This window comes from Octopus bimaculoides, chromosome 29 (genome assembly GCF_001194135.2).
Source record: "Octopus bimaculoides isolate UCB-OBI-ISO-001 chromosome 29, ASM119413v2, whole genome shotgun sequence".
In the NCBI taxonomy this organism is placed as follows: Eukaryota; Metazoa; Mollusca; class Cephalopoda; order Octopoda; family Octopodidae; genus Octopus; species Octopus bimaculoides.
Window position 1 is genome coordinate 3,106,861 of NC_069009.1, and position 6,327 is coordinate 3,113,187.

A 6,327-nucleotide genomic window follows, 5' to 3' on the forward strand; every position below is an offset into this window, starting at 1 on the left:
CCCTAACCCTAACCCTAACCTTAGGGTTAGGATTAATTGTTTCAGAATCGTTTGTTTATGTAGTCGGCACTTAATGTATATCGGCTGAATGGACGTCAGTGATTGGTTGAAATTACAGAAATACGACAACTTTAACATGGAATAATTTATGGATTTCTTTTTTTTTAAAGAAGACTAAGAGAAAAAGATGTTTTATATGACCCATTCTACCAGTGTTCCAAGTTTCAAAGTGTTTCGTTAATGAAAAATGTGGCCCCCGTTTTAAAAAAGATCCGAAGCCTTTTACTAAATAATTCTTCAGGGTTTTCGCCTTTTTATTCTTACTCTTGATTAATCTTTTTCAAGCGAGATCGTTGCCAGTGCCCCTGGACTTGTTCATGTCTGAACACAGTGATCTTGGGTTCAATTTGTAGACAGTGAGAGTTGGTGTTTGGGACTTTGCTAGTATTTCTGTTACACTTACTTCCTTCTCATTTCATCCCACTCTAATCTCTTTCTCTCTCTCTCTCAAAAGTCTTTCTCTCCCTCTTTCTTCTTTCTCCCTTCTCTCTCTCCCTCTCTGTATGTCTCTGTCACTCTTACTCCCCCTCCCTCACTAATCCCTCTCTCTCCCTCCTTCTCTCTATTCTCGCTCTCCCTAATCTCTCTCTCTCTCTCTCTCTCTACCATTTCCAGTCCTGCCAATTACAGCGGGTCTCTACAACGCATGAACTTCCATCCCCTCGGCTATCATCAGCAAGCAGTCAGCGCCACCTACCTCCAGTGAAGTCAATAAAGAAATCCTCAAAACGATGCCTGACCTGTAGTAAGAAGACGGGGCTAGCATCCAGTTACCAGTGCAGGTATGTTGGCTTTTCTCCTTGTTGTTGATGTTGTTGTTGTTGGCACTCCGTCGCTTACGACGTCGAGGGTTCCAGTTGATCAAATCAACGGAACAGCCTGCTCGTGAAATTAACGTGCAAGTGGCTGAGCACTCCACAGACACGTGTACCCTTAACGTAGTTCTCGGGGATATTCAGCGTGACACAAAGTGTGATAAGGCTGACCCCTTCGAATTACAGGCACAACAGAAACAGGAAGTAAGAGTGAGAGAAAGTTGTGGTGAAAGAGTACAGCAGGGTTCGCCACCATCCCCTGCCGGAGCCTCGTGGAGCTTTAGGTGTTTTCGCTCAATAAACACTCACAACGCCCGGTCTAGAAATCGAAACCACAAGCTCTTGTAAACATTTAATAATTCTAGTGAAATACATTCACTGATTTCAAATTTAGAAATAATACATTTCTAAATCTCTCAGAGAGATTTATGCAGTAGTGATACGATGAAGTGGTTCTATGCTGTCAACTTAATGTGACAGTCCCCTGAAGGGAATAATACTACTGTTAGTTAGACCTAGGAAGCTGCACCTCTTCCTGTCTGTCTTGATACATTTCCTGTGTCCTTATTTTTACAAGGGGGAGACAAGCACCTCCACCCAGCTAAGCCTGCATCCAGAGACAGGTTTCTGAATCTTTGCTCGTCATCAGTCTGGAGTAGTATGACCTGCTAGCCGAAGATTACAATGATGGTATTTTCAAATTCTGTGTGTGTGTCTGTGTGTCTCTCTCTCTCTCTCTCTCTCTGTTTCATACTTCTTTCTGTCTTCTGTCCACTTCTAGATGCGGCAACAACTTCTGCTCTGCGCATCGGTACGCTGAGACTCATGACTGCACATTTGACTACAAAGCTGAAGGTCGGAAAATCATCAGACAGAACAACCCTGTAATAAAGGCGTCGAAATTGCCGAAAATTTGAGAAACACACACACACACACATGCATATATATGTTTAAAAAAAAAAAAAAGAAAAGAAAAGGAATTATTTAAAATAAAATAAAATCACAAGAAAAAGAAAACCCCCCACCAAATAAAAATACTTCAAAAAACGGCCCCTTAAAAATATTTCCTCCACCTCGCCACCTAATATGCCAAAAAAAAAAAAAAGCAAGAAGAGAACACCCCATCCCCAAGGACTAGAGGCTAAACCCACCGGTCAGTTGAAAGTATCGCATAAAATACTGTTAATAAGATTACTATTACCAATGTGGTTGTTGTTGTTGTTATTTGTGTGTGTGTGTATGAAGGTATGTGGCTTAGTGGTTTGGGCATTTGGTTTATGAGCATGAGGACATAAGTTCAATTCCCATCAGGAATTCCATAAATACACATTTTTATGTAGTGATTTCTGCCTCACTGTTGCTCTGTCTCATTCTAACTTTTCATCATCTGACACAAGATCACCTCCTTCAGTCCCCACTCCCTTCTTAAAATTCCCTGTCTTGCAGGTTACTTGGTGACCCTGCCGTTGCTGGTGCCACATAAAATGCATCCAGTCGACACTGTGAAGTGGTTGGCATTTGGAAGGGCGTCCAGCTGTAAAAGCCATGCCAAAACTGAACTTGCCTGTGCTTGTGCCACATAAAAAGCACTCAATCCGCTCTATAGAGTCTCTGCTAAGATCTGAAGAAAGAATTGTAATTCCGAAATATCATCGGACTATAGATAACCAAATTACAACAGGTATATAGTCCATTTTTTGTTTTATAGTGTATTGTTGTACCATTCTAAACTTTTATTCTTTACAAACAATACACAATGCTTCAAGCGAACTACAATACTCTACTAACATCAAGAAGTCTTCTCATGAATGTGATCTGGACATTACTGTCAGCAGCGGTTTGCGCTGGACAAAGCACATCTCTAAAATTGTCAAGAAGGCCGAGGGGTGTCTTGGCATCTCTCAGCCGCTTTGTAAGCTACTCTCCAGCTATCTAAAAGCTGTACCTGGCTATGGTGCAGCCACACTTGGAATTTGCATCACCTGTCTGGAACCCCTATCTTGCTCAGGACATTGACCTCCTGAAAACTGTTCAGAGATGTTTAACCAAGTGAATATCCTCCATCAGGCATCTACCACACTCTGAACGCTTTGCTTCCCTGGGCAAGCTGGCAGAAAGACAGCACTCCAAAAAGATGAAAGGCAAAGTTGACCTCAGCAGAATTTGAACTCGGAATGTAAAGGCTGTGAGCTGGCAGAAATGTTAGCACCCTGGACGAAATGCTTAGTGGTATTTCGTCTGCCGCTACGTTCTGAGTTCAAATTCCGCCAAGGTCAACTTTGCCTTTCATCCTTTCAGGGGTCGATAAAATAAGTACCAGTTACGCACTGGGGTCGATGTAATCGACTTAATCCCTTTGTCTGCCCTCGTTTGTCCCCTCTATGTTTAGCCCCTTGTGGGCAATAAAGAAATAAGATACATTGAAGCTCTGACTTGGTAAATACCCACAAAATTATTAACCATCATGCCAACAACTATCTTGTGGGAATGCCTACAAAGTCAGATAACAGCACAGTTCCCATGACTTTCAGAAACATTTTTCCACACTCAGAGTTACTGAAGCATGGAACAGACTACCTGCATCAGTTGTTAGCTGCCAAGACATTGCATCCTTTAAAACCTCCCAGCTTCCTGAAATTCGCCAACTCCACACCTGATATCCTACCCACCTCCATACGCATGCACACATGTATATCATGACACATTCACTGTTCACTTTCCTGACTTCTGTACATAATTCTCTGTACGGTATATGCACCTGTGATGAGTTGTAGTGCAGCTGACCACTATATACGATAATTCCATTATTATTTAAAGTTATTTTACTAAATTCTTGGTTATTTTCAAAATAATTGAAACAAAGGCAGTGTATTTCAACAGAAATATGGTAACGAAAGGGTTAAAGTAAGCTAAATTTAACCCTTCCATCAAAATAAAGTTAATACAGTTCTATGTTGAAGAGATGAGGAATTACGTACCAACAAACAAGATGAGGGTAAATATCCGTCAAATGTAAATAATGTAAATAAAGACAAAGTTATTTTATTAAATTCTTCGATATTTGCAAAATTAAATTGAAACAAAGGCGGTATAGTTCAACAGAAATATGGTAACGAAAAGCATTGTTAAAAAAACCCCCTCAACTGAAGTCCAAGGAAGGTAATTCAGTCATTTACAAATATTCAGCTTTGTCCAAGATGATTCCACATCAAAATGAATCGTGGGTAGGGAGGGACCTATTGGTGGACGCTACATATACTAGACATAGCAGTCAAATCTATCTCCCGCTAAATACATAATATGATTCATATGGTCTGTGGCCATGCTGGAGCGCTGACTTGAAATGTTATTTGAACAAACTGAACGCCAGTGCATATTTCTTTTTTTACAGTCTGGTATTTATTTTTTCTGCTTCTTTTTGGGGATGTAAACAAACGAACACTACTTGTCAAACATTGGTGGGGGAACAAACACGAAGACACACACGCACAAATATATATCATTATAGCTGTTCCATTCAAGACCAGCGTGCCATTTAGTGGATTACATTTGTCCAGCATAATCCTCCTTCATATACATAAATAGAAACATATATACATACATCTGTGTGTGTGTATATATATATATATATATATAAATGGGTGTGTGATAAGAAACTTGCTTCCCAACCAAATGGTTCCAGGTTCAGTCCCACTGTGTACTACTTTAGGCAAGTGTCTTTTACTATAGCCCAAGGCTGACCAAAGCTCTTGTTAATGGATTTGGTAAATGGAAACTGAAAGAAGCCGCAGTGTAAATGTACATCCTTCCATCCATACATACGTAAATACAAATGAAAATACCCTGTTGATGTTGTTGAAATGGCAATGAACGAGCCCTGGATCTAGGTTAGAAACCAGCACTTTCTCTATTGGTAAGAAATCTTGAAATAAAATTGAATAACGGCGTACATACATACAGGGCTTACCAAATAACTGTTTGTTTAGCAAATAAATGCACGAAACTTCCAGCACTATAATTGCCAATTATTAATATGATACAATACACTACATGGTGGAATTCTGATATAAGCACCCGATATAACTCCGCAATACTCTTTTATTTTGGGGAATTTTCAGTAAAATTTTTGCAAATTTTTATTCTCACTTGGGAATTCATACAATTATGCAAAACATTGTTTTTGTGTGTGTGTAATTTAGCTGATGTTGAAGGACGATTTAGCTGTTGTTTTTAGCACATCTCACGACCACCTGATACCTTCCTTCCCATAAACATATTTAATAGAGCGATGATGCTCCCAAACGATGGTCCATTACTGGGATTTAAGCAAAAAAAAATTTGGACTGTCCCTATTTTAAACTTTGCTTAAAAAAGAATTTGAAAAAAGAGCAGAACTTTTAGGATTTATGGATGTGGGGTGGGCTTAAAAAATTAAAAAGAAATTTTTTTTTCATAATCGTATGAATTCTCGTGTGGAACACAAATTCGCCAAAAAAAAATTCTGAAAATTCCCCCAAATAATAACGTTATGAGGAGTTACATGGGGTGTTTAAACCAGAATTGTGCCATCTCTCTCTCTCTCTCTCTCTCTCTCTCTCTCTCTATATATATATATATATATATATATATATATATATATATATATATATATATATATATATATATATATATACATGGAAGATCGCCGCCAATGCTTTTCTTTAAGCCTGGTTCTTATTTTAATTGTCGTTTGTGCTGAATTGCAAAGTTACGGGGACATAAACAAACGAATACCAGTTTTTAAGTGATGATGAGATACAAATACAAAAGCAAAACCGACAACACTAAACAGAAGTTATGTCGGATTTTGCCGACGCTATAGTACACAATTACTTTGTATAGCTTACAAAGCCTTGTTCCGTTCATAATTACAACAGAGAATGTGCTTTGTGCCTGTGAATCACGACACGTACTACACACTGTCGTCTCCTCTTCCCACTTCTCTAATAGTCAGTTATACAACATCTCTGCTACCACCTCACACTCTCTTACATCCTCGTCCGTCATCTAACCAGCCAGCCCAACCAGCCAAACCGGCCCGCCCGCCGTGCTCGCAAGCTCTGCTCGCCCGCAACCGGAAGTCACCCATCATGCAACAGCAACAATGCCGTTGAACGCAAGGGCGTCGTGCGGGAGGCCTTCTGAGTCTCCTATTATTGCTTAATTTACCCCCTTTTTTTTTTTTTAAAAGAAACCTTACTCTGAGCCTTCTTACACACACACACACACATATATATATATCACATATATATACATATCCATATATCTATATTGGGGGCTGAGCCCCGCCGAACCCGAAGTTTAACCGAACAAAATAACGAGCCAACCCAACCAGCGAAACGAACCCACACAACCTGATCTACCAGATTACGTCCGTTTGGGTTCTGGGTACTAAGTTCGAACCCTTGCCGGA

At 39.8% G+C, this 6,327-nt stretch overlaps 1 long non-coding RNA gene across 1 annotated transcript; it reads left to right on the top strand.

Moving 5' to 3' along the window:
• Window positions 1–39: 39 nt before the first annotated feature.
• Window positions 40–2,079, top strand: LOC128251252 (uncharacterized). The gene is made up of 2 exons (XR_008267040.1): window positions 40–842; window positions 1,657–2,079. It is a non-coding gene; the product is annotated as an uncharacterized LOC128251252 (long non-coding RNA).
• Window positions 2,080–6,327: the final 4,248 nt, after the last annotated feature.